This window comes from Tursiops truncatus, chromosome 9 (genome assembly GCF_011762595.2).
Source record: "Tursiops truncatus isolate mTurTru1 chromosome 9, mTurTru1.mat.Y, whole genome shotgun sequence".
Taxonomy (NCBI): Eukaryota; Metazoa; Chordata; class Mammalia; order Artiodactyla; family Delphinidae; genus Tursiops; species Tursiops truncatus.
The window spans coordinates 52,919,453-52,934,963 of NC_047042.1; the positions used below are offsets into that span (position 1 = coordinate 52,919,453).

The 15,511-nt window shown below is 36.2% G+C and overlaps 1 protein-coding gene and 1 long non-coding RNA gene across 2 annotated transcripts in view; both read right to left on the reverse strand.

Annotated features, from left to right (window-relative positions):
• Positions 1-15,511, reverse strand: part of ZNF804B (zinc finger protein 804B) — a 447,143-nt gene that overhangs the window by 232,770 nt on the left and 198,862 nt on the right. The window lies entirely within an intron of this gene.
• The window catches only part of LOC141279546 (uncharacterized), a 199,125-nt gene continuing 193,720 nt past the window's right edge, over positions 10,107-15,511 (reverse strand). The window contains exon 3 of the long non-coding RNA XR_012333986.1: positions 10,107-10,554. This is a non-coding gene — a long non-coding RNA (uncharacterized lncRNA). The remainder of the gene's footprint in view (positions 10,555-15,511) is intronic.

The window sequence follows — 15,511 nt, forward strand, 5'->3', positions numbered from 1 at the left end:
AAAAAAGAAAAGGAAAAAAGAGAACAATACGCTTAATACTCCTTATTTTGGCTATTGTACCCTCAAAAATGAATTTGTAGTTTTAGCGACTGAATGTCAAAATTACAAAATTTTACTTAGCCAGCTGCAAGGCAGGAAGAAGTACTAAGAAATCTAAGGTTGGTTCCTTTTTTCATTTATAGGCTCTAATCTTACAAACCTAACTACATTTTTGCTTATATTTTACTTTATTGCAACAGAAGAAATCCCTCTCCTGTGTTAAGGTCAATCCATCCACCTTTGTGCAGAATGTTATCCCATCCAATATCCTCGGAGAGCTAGCTCTAAAGATTCTTCTTTCTATTCTCTGTATCTTCAAATATTTCTCCTTTCTGGCTCCTTTCCTCTGGCATTATAAACATGTTAATCTCTATCACTAACATATAAGCCAACAGCAATTTGCTTTTTACACAAACCAATGGACACTTCTCAGTCAATGCTTTATGTTATTTGATCTATCAACACTTTGAAACTTTGTATCCCATGAATTCTCTTAATTTATCATTATTTCTTCCTGGCTTTCTAGTCATCTTTTCTTTATTTCACTTGTGAACTCTTTCTTCCTTATTGATGCTTCAAATATTGATATTTCAGATGACATGATCTTAGAGGTGGAAAATCCTAAAGACTACACACACACACACACACACACACACACACACACACACACACACACAAAACTATTAGAATACATGAATATAGTAAAGTTGCAAGATATAAAATTAACATACAAAAATCAGTTGCATTTCTATATACTAATGATAAACTACCTGAAAAGGAAATTAAGAACACAAACCCATTTAAAATATTAAAATACTTAGGAATAAACTTAATCAAGGAGGTGAAAATTGCAAATTATCGATGAAAGAAATTAGAGAAGACACAGACAAATGGGAAGACATTTCATTTTCATGGATTGGAATAATTAATATTGTTAAGATGACTACACTACCGGAAGTGATCTACAGGCTCAGTGCAATCCCTATAAAAAGACCAATGGCATTTTTACAAAAATAGAAAAAACAATTGTAAAAGTCATATAGAACCACAAAAGACCCTGAATAGCCAAAGCAACCTTAAAGAAAGAAGAACAAAGCTGGAGGTATCATGCTCCCTGATTTTGAAAGATATTACCAAGTTATAGTAATTAAAATAGTACAGTATTGGCATAAAACCAGACATATAGATGAATGGAACAGAAGGGTACCAAGAGTACACAATGGGGGAAGGGCAGTTTCTTCAAGAAGTAGGGTTGGGAAAACTAGATACCCACAGGCAAAAGAATGAAATTTGACCCTTATCTTAAACTATGCACAAAAATAAACTCAAAGTGTACTAAAGATTTAAATGTAAGACCTGGAATTATAAAACTCCTAGAAGAAAATATAGGTGAAAATCTTTATTAACATTGGGCTTGGCAACGATTTCTTGGATATAACACCAAAAGCACAATGTACAAAAGCAAAATTAGACAAGTGGGAATACATCAAACCAAAAAGCTCAATCAACAGAGTGAAAAGGCAAACTAAAGAACGGGAGGAATATTTGTAAATCATGTATCAATATCAAGGAACTCCTACAGCTCAATAGCAAAACAATAAACAAAGAAATAACCTGATTTATAAATGGAAAAAAGGACTCAGAAGATATACAAATGACCAACAGGTACATGAAAAGATGCTCAACATCACTAATCATCTGGGAAATGCAAATCAAAACCACAATGAGACATCATTTTATACGTTAGGATGGCCATTATTCAAAAGCAAAAAAAACCAGAAAATAACAAGCGTCAGCCAGGATATGGAGAGACTAGAACCCTCATGCACTGTTGGTGCGATTACTAAATGGTGCAGCCTCTATGGAAAACACTGTGAAGGATCCTCAAAAAATTAAAAGTAGAACTACCGTATGATCAAGTAATCCCACTTCTAGATATATATCCAAAAAGAGTTGAAATCAGGACCTCAAAGAGATAGCTGTACACCCACGTTCATTGCAGCATTCACAATATTCACAAGAGCCAAGATATGGAAACGACCTATATGTCCATCAACAAATGAACGGGTAAAGAAAATGTGGTACATATATATGTATAATTGCTTTTGAAAGGTAAAAATAATGAAATTTCATTTTAACAAACTATGAGGAAACAGAGCAATGAATATGATTACCACCTTATAGCAGTAGTTTGAAACTGCCCAAGAAAGAGAACAATTTGTCTTATTAAACATGTGAATAATCTCAAAGCAGGTTGATTTTCTATACAATGCATTAAATAAAATTATATTTAATTCTGGAATGGTCTCCAGACATGGCATCTTGAATATGCAAATAATATCACATGCACTTTTAGGACATACCTTAATTAGTAGAGAGCTTGCTTGAATTACTTTGTAGCCCGCTGGTCTCATAACAAATGACAAGCCAAGGACTCAAACTGTAACGATTAATTTTATATTTTAACTAATTACAAATAACAAGACCTATATCACTCATCAAGCACAACATCCACCCACTTAAATTTCATTTAAAAGCAAAAAGTCTATCTCTATTGCCATGGCTGAGTTGACTCTGCAGATTTAAAACATCTCTGAGTTCTATTAGTTCAAACTCAGTTTATGAGTACTTGAAAATCAAGAAAATGTTTAAGACTAATCGTTAGATCACTATTTTAAATTGTATAGTAAGCACTGAGAAGGAAAGTAAAAAAGACTTGAGAAGTAGTAAAAGTGGGCAAATCATATACCATTATAGTGGGTTGTGTGACTATCCCCATAGGAATAGGCATAACCAGCTACTTGAAAGATTTCATCCCTTCCCATTCCCTACAGGCCTGAAATGGGCACCATATGTTTCTGTTAAGATACACTTCTTAATTGGTAGGGTTCATATAGGTATATACCTTAAGGCCTGTTAGCATTAATCACCAATGCATTTTGGTACTGGATAGCCATGTCTGGGCATGGTGCAAACACCTGAAAGAAAAAAAAATTTTTCCCAAGAAAAAAACCCAAAGCTCAGATTATGTCCTAACTTCTCCTGCCATCAAGCCTTTAGGGGTTCCTTTGAAAGACAACTGTAAATGGATCCTGCAATGCAGAGGCCAAAGAAACCTGCGATTAGTGGATATTTTGAGATTCAAGCTAAAGCAAATGTAGTTTTTTTTCAAATCCTGGCTAAGGCAATGCTTCTGGTTATTAGTGCTTTCAAGGAAATCCCAGTTCTCTCAGACATTTCTTTGTGATTGCTTTCTTTTTACATTGCAAGAAATAGTAACAACTCCAGGTATAACTCAGTCTGTCTGTCTCTGAGCCCAGGCTTGATAAGAGCTGGAATGCATAAAAGGCTATGCAACAACTGACTTGGGAAGGTACCAACATTGCATGTATTTTGAAACAAACTGGGGAGAAACTTGAGGCAGCACAAGTCAAGGTTTCTGGGAATAAATGTTGTGTATTTTACCCAATTCCAGCTATGTTGTCATCCTCCATACTACTGTCAAAGAGACTGTACTGTGCTCCTTACACGTGCTCTTACAACCTCAAAACTATCTCTGAATTCCTGCTATGAACTTGATATAGGAAGATTGGGTTTAAAAGGGAAAGAAGAAGAGTTGCAGAATAGGGTGAGTCTTTTCCTATTCTACCTGCTGTTTGGGTATTTTTTGTTGTTGTTTTTCATTTGTTTTATTTCTCCTATTCTGAGGTAACTATAATTGAGGCAGAAGACTAGCCCCAGGATGATTCTCCATTAGTATTAACATGTGAGAATCTTTAATACCAGGATATCTGACAGGAAGAATGAGGGCTGATGGCTGTGTAGATCATGCAGGCACACAGCAAGTGATACTAATCAGGACCACCCAAAGCAATGAACACTCTCCTAGTTACTCATCAGAAAAAAGAGTGAGACCCCTCTCTGAGAGGATCCTGGAAACTGTTTATAAAGAAAGTAATAGCTTTCTCAGCAAGTCCCAGAACAGAGATAGTTACAGAACCACCTAATAACTATGCCACTGGTTATAAACAAACAGCTAAGCATGTGTGAAGGTAGTGATTGTCCAGACTTTGGAGTGGACAGAGCCCTAGGGACAGTCACATTTTTACCCCAATGTGTAAAACAAATATTATCATCTGCAGGTGTTATGATATGTAAAAGGAAGGGTGACCATAAGTTAGTGGGCTAAATTGTTTATTCAGGAGGGAGAGGCTAAGATGCCATAATAATCAATGAGCAAGGAAATATACCTCCCCACCCTACATATTGTCACCTAAAATAAACGACTATCTAATATTGCAAAGGAAAGTATGGGATAGGCCCTGTCAGAAGAAATTATGCCTGCTTTCTCTCAACTACAAATGAATGGTTATTCATAGTCTTGTTTCATGAGGGCTAAGTTACATCTCATCTACTCAATGGGATAATATTAGACACGAGAGCTCTGCAAAATTACACCTGCTTGGCAAAGACGTCTTCATTATTTTAATGTAAAATATGTAAGAGCATCTAAAGACATGTCATGGGGTGAAAGAAGACATACAGTGAGGGTCAAAGTGCAGCCCCAGACACCTTCCACTTGTCAGAGTCTTGCCTACAATTTGGCAAAGTTAAGAATCCTACATCAGCTTAGTTTCATTATACTTTATTCTCCAATTAGAACTTCCTATTCCATGGGAAAAAGTGAGATGAACAATGAGGCAAGAGTGATGCTGTGCTATAGTCAAGAAAATTCTAGGTACATGAGCTGAGGCCTAAAAGGAAGGAGCAGCTAAAGTGGGAGTCAAGAATGGTCAGACAAGAGAATTAATGAAAAAAGCATTGTACAGGACACTACTTCTCCATAGACTGATTTTCCATGCGTTTTCATGCAAAAGTATGTTAATCTTGAATGCTGTTGGTGTGAACAAACGGATTTTTCTTTACCTAGTGCTTTGAGGAGACATTGAGACTTGCACAAGACTGCATGCCTAATGGGAAATTACTCAATTTGGTGAAATGTCCAAGTCCCTTGAAATGGTTAGTAGAGATGAATGAATCAATGTATACCAATTAATCATTGTAAATCAATTAATCAATATCACCTTAAGTATTAGTTTAGCTGAACTTCATGTATGATCTTATTTCATTTCTGCATCATCAACAAAGCAGTATTCTTGAGGTTATTTTCCTTGAAGCAGAGGAATGATAATCTGTTTGTGTCAAGACATACTGACCACTATGTTCAGTGAGGAAAGATGTCTATCATCCCAACACATTTTCCCACTAGGGACTTATAAACACAGGGCTTTAGTTTCCTCAGTTGGGTGTTTGAACAAACTGAGCCAATCAAGTTCACTAGTGAGAAAGACAGAATCACAGGGGAAGTTCATACTATGCTGTTTACTGTTGGAAATCGCATTTGAAAAAACACCTAAGGTAGCTACCACCTACCTATTCAACTATTAAAGAAAGTGGTAGAACTGGCAAAGGAACACCAGCAAATGAAGGAGCAAATATTCCTATCAAATTCTTGTATGATTCTTTTTGTGATAGACATTTGGTATTTACAGATTTGGAAGTCTGATGTGTGGATATGGCTAACTTCTCTCATTGTCCTTGACGACAAAAATTTGTGGAAGTCAGTTCTTTTGCTGCGTATATTTATTTATCCATCCAGTTCAGTTTTTTCTTAGAGTATGTGAGATCTGTTTCATGGATTAAGGTGGATGAAAGTGGGTTATTTTTATTTAAAACACTAGATTTCCCTTCTAGTTTCTTTCTCCATCTAGCCTGTTTTCTTCTATTTAATTTTGCCTTGCTTTACTCACATGCAGTATCCCATGTTCTCTTTCACTGATGAGCAAAAAGTAGATGTTAAGAATAGTTGAGTATTTCTGTGATATCGTGCCCTTATCTAAGAATTAGGGAAGCAACCCTCAAGCTTCTTTCCAAAGGAGGCACTTCTGATCAAGAAACCTTCCCTTTAGGAAGTTATAGAAAACACTGTCCCACATGCCTATAGGCCCTTCAGTAATCATTGACAGCACAAACAAGCAAAGATATTTAAATTAGAGTTTCAACAAAAACTTAGAATTTTAAGAAAAAATAAATTTAAAACAAAACAACAACAAAAACCTAAGATACAGCCTGACAATTAAGACTCAGATTTAAGCGCCGAAAGGAAGGTATGTTCCACATAAATACAGCCCTCGCAGGGCACAGATGACAGCTGTCCACCATCAGGAGAAAATGAGAGATCATGCTGGTAGATTCAATGCTTCATTTTGAAGTAAACAATTCACCAGCTAGAGCTTTTTTAACAGTGAGTACGAGCTTTCTAATTCCCACCTGTTTCTTCTCTCTTAATTGCTCTCAGGTGCATGACTAATTTAAAATGACCTTTCTCTGATAAAATCTTATTACTATCAGGACAAAATACTGAAGTAACTATATTTTTACTCTATCAAAATCTTCTGCCCAATAATAAATTATCTCCGTACAACAGAACATCCTGGACTTATCCTGTGAAGAAGCTTAGCAATCAAAATCTAACATTTTATAGAAGAAACATGTTCCAAAGTGGGATTAAAAAAGCTGTAAATTTTACATGACCTTTCAACAGCTGTAGACTCTGGTTTGAAACACACAATAACTTTCGTTCCCTAATGGTGGATGAGAAATGCAGCCCTTAAACGAGAGAGTTTTATAAGATGTAAAAATAATTCTTTACAGCAAGGATATCTGCTCTCACTGTTCTGGGTGGGAAAACGAAGCAAATAACACTTCATAAAACTTTGCTTTTCCAAAGTGGAGTGAAAAGATCCTATAAAATGCTTCTGTGGAGACTATTTTCAGTAAGCAAATGTTGCCCATTTAGTAGAGAAACTTCTCAATTTTCCAAATCTTTTTCTACTCCAAGAACCCTCCGTGCCACCCCAGGAATTCTCATGTTACTTAAATGCTGAGAGAAAAAGAGAGAATTTCTACACTAAGAAAGAATTAGTAACGACAGTTAAATATGGGTTTAATTTTTTTCTGTTATATCATTCTACGTGACTAAGTAGTTGATGAATATTGTTATGAAGAAGCATTGGATGCAAATTCAGCAACACAATTTCCTGTTCTCTTTCTTACAGCCTTTGAAACCTTGAGCAATACCCCTTGACCTCTCTGAGCTTCAGCCATTAGAGTACATTAGAAAATAAATAATGTGCTTTGAAAATTATAAAGTTATGCAATGTATTTATATTTTTAATTATTAATTACGTGACCTGTTCAAGAAAAAGAGATACAATCCTTTTGTTTAGGTGGCTTATAATCTAGTAGGGAAGTGAAATAAGTGTATACACAAAAACACTAAATATAATACTAATATAAGGATTTGGTGATGGATTTGAAGCTGAGGATAAATTTGGGAAACAACATTCAAGAACACTGATAAGATTCAATAACATTGTGTATATGGAATTTAATGAAAGTCTTCCCATGAGATTTGGAAAAATGTATTAATATTCTTTGAAACTAGTTTGGTCCAAAAGGAACTCCATTTGTGAAGAGAGAAAGTGTTTTCAGTTTCAGATATATTAAGCTTGCCATGAGAAGTATTTATCTTTTGTAAGCAATTGGAATTATGTGACTGGAATTTGAGAGGTTCAACCTGGAGCTATACTTTTGGCTCAAGGTTTCATTAAAACAATGAAATTAGGAGTGTGGCTCATATTTAGAGAGGGATCAAGAATCAAGGGTAGAATCTTTACAATAAATGCTGTCATAGCCAGGCAAAGAGAGTGGCAAGGAAAAGGCAGAGGTTCAGGAGAATGACGAATCGCAGGTGTAAGAAAGAAAGCTGAAAATCAAGACGCCGATACTACAGGATTGTGAAATAATGCTGACACTAGAAGATAAGGTTTGAGAAAGGACTTTTTAGTAACATGGCAAGCAAAAGCGAACCGTAAACTCCCAAAGTTTAATAATGAAATATACAATTACCTTGTGGAAGCAGAGAGGATGGGAACTCATCATCCAGGAGTTCATCACGCATATGAAAGTCTTCAGAGTAAGAAAGGTAGCTGAGCTCGGTAAAAATGTGTCATGTGAGAGAAACCTCAACGTAGGTAAAAAGGAAAGAGTCATTGGAAGAGGAAAGTTGAAAATACTTATAAAGAGAGGCTAAACCTGGGATAGACTCAAAGAGATGGGAATGAAAAGAGTAGAAGGATTTCCTTGAAGGAGGGAGAAAACCTTTCCCTCTTAGGCTGAGTGGAATTCTGGGAGGCCTGTTGTAAGTAGGAGGTAGAAATACACAAGGGAAAGTATGCCAGGTGGTCTCAATATTTCTTCTTAAGTAGAGGGTAAGGTCATGTGGTACAGGTGAGAATGTGCAGAGCAGGAGAGATGGGAAACTAATGAGAAATTCTTATTCAATAGGGATAGGTACATTTAATTAATTTTCTATTAACTAGACTAGTAGAAGTTGAAGTTAATGGAACTGATTGTCATGCAAAGATTACTGTCCATAGCAATGCAAATGAATTTCATTTAAGATACAATTGATTTCCCTTCTCTAGAAAACATGACATTTTATTGCTCTGCAGGTAATTAACTAGTTTTACATGAATTAGCAAACTTATTTCAACATCCCTGACTGCCTATATTCTTTAAATTTCTCTTTTTAGCAGGTCGTAATATCTGAGTCTCTTTTTATTTCCTTCTTTACAACTGCTCTTTCTAAATATTTTAAAGCTTTTAAATATTCATCTGTCCCTGCAATTTTTAAAAGCATTGCAATATTTTTATTTTAAAAAACATATATATATATATTTTAAATTGTATCATGGGTAGCTTTATATAACACATTCAAAGACTGACTTCCTCTTAAGAATTTCCTGAACCTGGTAAACCTAACCCAATACCCACCCCAACCCTGTGAACTTGACTAAATATAAACATAAATTAGGTTAACAACAAGAGATATTTTGTAAAATGCCTTTTACATTTTGTAAAGTGTAATTAAGAGATGGAGGCTCACTTAGCATAGATAGTAGATTACGGGATGCCTCTTCCAGATCTGGTATAAAATCCCACTTTAAAAAAATCATGCTCCATCCACTACGAGCCACTTCTTCCTTGGAAGACTGCCAAGCTCCCCGCTCCCTCTTGCGAAGCTGAGAAGGAATTAAAGGGACTTGGGGCTTGGAATGAAATCAAAAGGAGCAACCAGATGAGAGCTGTTGCATCTAATGGTGAAAATCGTGCTTGGCACAAAGGCCCTCAGCCAGAAGGCAGAGGAGGTAGACAGCTGCTTCCACAGCCGGCCAAGCCACCGGCCCTGGGGAGGGCTGCCCCGGTTATTAAGAAGGGCACATTCAGTTGCAAAAAAGTGTTTAATAGCCTGTGGTGACACTGTTAGTGCATAAGAAATAATATATGTGGTCAATCAAAAAAAAAAAAAAGTCCGAAGATCTACATTTACAGAGGAGCTCAGGTGAGTCAAATAGCTGAGAAGCCTCTCCTGAAAAAAGTGCCTCCTTGTGGAGCTTGAGGGTCAGAGAAGTGGTTTTTTTGTTTTTTTTTTTGCGGTACGCGGGCCTCTCACCGCTGCGGCCCCTCCCGCCGCGGAGCAGAGGCTCCGGACGCGCAGACTCAGCGTCCATGGCTTACGGGCCCAGCCGCTCCGCGGCACGCGGGAAACTCCCAGACTGGGGCATGAACCCGTGTCCCCTGCATCGGCAGGCGGACCCCCAACCACTGCGCCACCAGGGAAGCCCCAGAGAAGTGTTTTTAGAGCTTTTTGTTCCCTCTTATCTCACTCTTATCTTACATAAGTACAGACATTGAATGTAACAAAATTTTGATATGGTCATGGCATCCAACCACATGTAATTTTTGTTATATTATTATTATAAATAAAATAATCACTAATTATTTTAATAAAGTTTTGTATTGTCCCAAATATTATTCCATATTAGATTGAAAATCAGATAAGCAAAATATTGGTCTTCACAATGACCAAAATGAATAGGTTTCAAACTTGATTTATATAAAATTTTTGTACATTCTGCTGGATACTTTTATATGTGTGACCAGTTAAAATATAAAGTGTCTTAAGAACGAATTGTTTGAGACTCCTATCCATGTGAAAAGGCATCTCAGATACAGTGAATTAAGCAGAGAAGAAATATTGGTCTAATGATAAATAAAGGAAAAAAGAAAAAAAAAAAAAACGAAACCTCTCTGGGTTGTAATCTGGGAGATTAGGAAAAGACTGTGTAGTGATAAAAAAAAAATCATTATTTTATTTAGCACTAAGTTCTCTTGCCTTGAACCCCCTTGAAATCCAAAGGATTTGTTGTCAAATTCCAGCACAGTCTGTTCTACTATACCATCATGTATACGTTCTTATAAAATTGTCTTTCAAAAATCTAGTTACAAAAACATTTACTTTCATGACTGAAAATCAACTCGAAATTGCTCAGAGGTGTCCGCCTTCTTCATTCTGCCAAAGAGAATATCTAGTCCAGTTTTCTTTGTTCCCTAAATTAAAGAAGAAGAATTATGCCTTGTAGAGAACTGTCAGATGTGTTTACATAATAAAAAATCTGGGGCAGAAAATGAAAAAAAAAAAAGACTCAATCTGGTTGGAGGGGTGGGTTTCTGAGGAGTGTTGCAGATCTGCAAAGGAAGAGATTGTGGGGAAAAAGGAGAATTTTATTAGTGTTATGTTTTGAAACACTTCACACTTTTCAAGACATGCAAGTAAAGACTTTGAACTATTTGATATAACTTTTGATTACTGGACTCTATTCCTTTGATCATAACACTGCTTTCAGATTGCACTAGTGGCTCTAGAATTTATGAGTAGTTTTCGTATCAGGCATAGAGTATTTTACATCTGCAATAACTAAGTTTTCCTCAGTAGAAAACCTCACTAATGAAGGGTTTTATTTATCTTCTTGAGTATTTTGTTGTTAACTGAGAAAAATAAACTGCCTCATCTAAATTAACAGCAATAGTTTATTTGCACTTCAGTCTACACACTCAGAAGTATTTCAACTGTATGATCACCCTTGACCTTGGAGTTTTGCTTACAACAAATTCATAACTATCAAAAGAAAGACAACAAAAAAATCTGTGATGTATACTACAAAGCCTCCAAGTACCCTGACACTCAGAGCTTTGTACCCAGCCAGTGGGACACCCCATAAAACCAATAATGCTCCCTACTTAAAGAATAATTCATTTTATATTCACATCAAGTTCTACAATCTCTGACATTAGGAGAAATGCCCAGTTTTGGAAAACCTTTTGTAATAGAAAAGATGCTGCTTTGGAATGGAATCAGGAGGAATGGAATCAGGCAGAAGGGGTTAGTGGGAAGAGATTAAGTCACACATAATGTTGAGAATGGTGTGAAGCCCAGTCAGAAGGGTATCTCAATGACCCAGGTATGAGTGGCGAAGGCCTGGTGTTTGTGAATGGGCTATAAGGGAAGGTTTTTAGAATTCTCATAATAAAGAAACTAATGATTATAGGGAAAGAAAGGCTAGAAAGAAATTTTAAGAAATGTAAATATTATACCCTGGGAAATGAGGAAGACAGTGGCCTCACTGACAGACATTTATTGTCTAAATTAGAAGACTCTTGCCCAAGCTTCCTTTATGGTATTCCATACCTAAGTATCTAAAAGGAGGAAACACTATATAAAATTATGCAAGATTTTTAAAAAATAGAAGTGACATAATTTAGGTTCCAAATTTTAAAAGAGCAAATAATAGAACAACTAAAAATATTCACTGCTGCATAAAGCAAAAATTGATGGAACAATAGTAGTAGTCATGGTTACCTGAATGCCATCACCGCACTATGATTATACAATTCATTCCTATGAATAACACAATTATAGCCTAACGTAATACAAAATAATCTTGCAACGACGATGCAAAAAAACAAAGCAAACAGAAACTATTTAACTCAACAAGGCCCACAGCTTCATAATATAAACTTGCATTCCTTGTGTAATTCAACTGTTCCATATGCATTTCCTTAACTTTATGATCACACTTCATATTAAAATGACTATTCATGGGAGCTCAAAGTTTAAAAAGTATTCTTCTGAATATATATAACGAAATTCATAAGAAAAACAAACAAAAAAAATCACTCTTTCCTAAATAGGTCGATTTTATATCAACTGTTTCAATTAATGACAGTTAAGTGTTATTTATAGATCACTTAATTTTCATTGATTTGCTTTTCCTGATACACTTAAAAATCTCTAAACAGATATTACCAATGCCAAATCTACCAATCCTTGCCTAACATGAAAACACATTTTGAATTGTTTTAATGTCCTTTTTAAAAAATTATTCAGAATTTGATTTGCACGTTATGTTGCAAAATCCCTCTCATCCTGTTAGTTACTTGACAAACTGAACATACAAATTTATGCATGAAACTCCGTTTTCAGAATGGCCACACAAAATTGTTCCTTCTGAGACTATGGTATTCACAGGTAGTCAGAGTGGACTCTACCACATGTTTAAACATAACTGATATAACTGAATTGTCACCATTAATGAATGGGTTTTCATCCACATGATTTATATCCTGGCTATGAAGACAGAACACTATTTATAAGTTGAATAATTGCATTAAATTTGTGAGACAGAGGTAGATTGATGAGACAGCATGAGACAAGAAGCTCAATATAGTACTTGGCTTTGAATCTGAAAATTTAGATTCCATTCTGATTCTGACACTCATTTGACTTCAGGCAAGTCACTTCTTTGAGCCTTAGTTTCTTCACTGATAAATTGAGGGAGTTGATGCTAAATGACTCAGTCTGGTACTAAAACACTATGATCGAAAGTCATTCTGTATACTGGTCATATAGCTCTTTAGTTTCTAGGAATTGCATCTAAAAGTGTTGCCAGTACCTTCTCTCTGCCAATTCGTCTCAGCTCTTACACGCATCTCAGCAAGTTCCAGATCACAAATTATGCCACTGAGCATTTTGAACCCGGCAAAGTGAAGCGTACTCTTCCAAAATATCTGCACAATGTACAGCAAAACAACTAAAGGTATTATGGGCTTTTTAAAATCAAATGTCTGGGCTAGCTCTGCAGTGACTTATTCTCATATTCAACCGTGGCTGTTTCTCCTGTTACATCGCTGCATCCTAAAGAAGTTAAGGAACCTGAGAACAAATTAGATATACCCTTTCTGTGCTTTTGTAGTCTAGAAGAGCTTTCCCAGATAGGAAACAGTTAGCTGTTACTCTGCAAGCGAAATTGAAATGCATCTGGTGGGACATCTGCCTACTCCAACCCTGGCCTCTGAAAATTGGTAAGGATTGTGGAAAAAGTACAGGATAGGAGTGTGAAAACAATTGTAATTGGTGACCTTGTGTAATAATTATGCCTCAAATCACAACTGAAGGCTCCTTCAGAATTCGACCGAATTCACATTTAAGAACTGAGTTGACTTCTACCTCAGCATGGACTCCAGCTGAGCTGATGTAGAAAGCAGCGTGATCAGTTGATTTTTTAACAGTTGTTGGCCTCATTCCCCTCTACCTTTTTTATGACTATATTGTCCCCAACACATTTGGCTCACTTTCCTTTTTTCTCAGCCAATTGTTTCCTGTTCACAGAGCTAGCTTGAAGATATCCTCCAACATGAGATGAGAAGGCTGCAGTTGATTTGGCTCCCTGTATATCACACAAGGGCTTTCAAGTCCATGAAGGGCAGGGTCAATACAACGTTAAGAACATGGCACTTGGAGGGAAATAGCTGTGGATTCCAGTACCTTCACAAGTATTTATAACAAGGGATGTCATCTTTTGTATCATCACTTTTGTCATCTACAAAGTGTTTTCACAAAAACTGTACCTACTCAATTGGTTTATGTTATAATTAAATGAGATAATGCACAATGCATGTAAAGTACTTAACACCAGACCTGAACATAGTCAGTGCTCAACAATATGGAAAGTGAGAGAACTGCAAACATACTACTGTGGAAAAAAATATACAAGTTATAAGATATTAGATTTTGCATATGAATTTCTGAAATAGGATTTGTAAACTGTTGTTCACTGTGAACCTCATTAAATCTTACTAAGTTTACTTTCTAGTTTAACTAAATCAAGCACTTAAATAGTATGGCCCTATCTATACATTACACTCAAAAATCATTTATACGATAGTTACTTAGAAGTGCTTTAAATTTACATATATTATAAAATTTGTACATTTAAAACTCCTAGTTTGCATCCATCCAACATCCAAAGAAGTTGCCCATTGTTCGTGGTGACACGGCAAATCCTTTATCTAAAGAACAATAGTTAGTAACAGTACTTTTGAGTAAAAAGCTTTTATCTTCTCTTTGTCTACAAATGAAATGGCCTCTTTAAACTACCACTTCTTTGAGTCAGTGTAGAAATTGTCCCTTGATGTTTCATGGTACACCTGCTAATCTTTCTTGGAATTAGTTGGCAAATGGAATTCACAAGAGTAGGGATGTGCTTTCTGGGACACCATATGCATTGCACCATTATGCAAAGAGACTGTGAGAACCTTCAGATCCTAGAGAAGAGAAATGACTTGCCCAAGGCCACAGCAAGCTGTGCCTCGGCTTGCTGAGATTCTGGAACTGAAACCCTCTGGGTTGTTGACCATCCATCTTTCTCATCACAATCAGCCCCTTGCTGCTTCCATCACATTTACAAAGGAAAGTGGGAAATGATTCATCCTTGTAGAATGTCAAGTAATAATGATGCTCTCTTCCCATTTCATTTAACTGGGCTTAGGTAGAGCAGAGAAGTAGGCATTTATCTCCTTTCTTTTCTTTCTCAGGTATCTCCAGAGTGTGTGAGCTTCTGTTTGAAGGGCATTTCTCTCCTATTTGCCCTCCCTTCCCAGGAGTGTTATAGAGTTGGATTTAAATGACTGGATTCACAGAGAGGATCGTCAAAAGACCAAAGGAGAAGAGAATTGCCCATAGAACCCTGTAAAGTGCTCCAGGAGCCAGTAACTATGGAGCCTTGCTCTTTACTCATTCAGTTACTGTGTTAGCAATAGAAGATTGCTCCCTGTATAGAACTTAATGACTAAAAACTAGGAATCATTTTTTACAAGATAAATCATCCTTCTTTAATTTATATTGTGCATATTGTAGCTGTTTCAGGTTTTCAGTAAACATGTGTTGACTGAACGAGCAAATGCTTTTACACTGTTAGCATGACAGAGCTAACAGCCTGTACTGAATAGAAGCATGTAGTTCCCCTTATGACAACAACCACATTCCCAGTGAAGTTTTCGTTATTGAGCCTTTACCATTTGTTATGATCTATGTGACTAAGGGAACACCAAATGCTATACTCAGTTTATGCTACAAGAAGTAGGAAAAATAGGGAACTGTGACTAAACATGAGAAAATTTGGTTTGGCCATTACTGATATAAAAAGAATTTGAAGAATCAACTAACTTC